This window comes from Sprattus sprattus (genome assembly GCF_963457725.1).
Source record: "Sprattus sprattus genome assembly, contig: SUPER_1_unloc_1, whole genome shotgun sequence".
NCBI lineage: Eukaryota > Metazoa > Chordata > Actinopteri > Clupeiformes > Clupeidae > Sprattus > Sprattus sprattus.
The window spans coordinates 9428-10000 of NW_027667072.1; positions in this window are offsets into that span (position 1 = coordinate 9428).

Here is a 573-nt window from a genome sequence, read left to right on the forward strand (position 1 = left end):
TGGCCAGAGGCCCGAATGCTCAAAAGCAGCGTGCTCTCAAAAATCAGGCGTTCTCCCGAATGGCGATCCCTCAGCGTGATCACCCGGGAGGCAATCAGGAAACCTTTTTAAGCCGGGTGTCGGCCAATGGCAACCTAGATTACCCAGATGAAAAGGCGTGACAAAAACAGAACATTACACTGAAACAATATTACTCACCACCAGGGTGGGCCAAACCGGCTGGGAAAATAACTGATAAAAGGGCAGGTTCGTAACAGGCATATCCTTATTTACTATACATCTTAAATCCAGGTGTATTGACTATGGCATATCCTTATTAACTATACATCTTAAATCCTGGTGTATTGACTATGGCATATCCTTATTTACTATACATCTTAAATCCAGGTGTATTGACTATGGCATATCCTTATTAACTATACATCTTAAATCCTGGTGTATTGACTATGGCATATCCTTATTTACTATACATCTTAAATCCTGGTGTATTGACTATAGCATATCCTTATTAACTATACATCTTAAATCCTGGTGTATTGACTATGGCATATCCTTATTAACTATACATCTTCA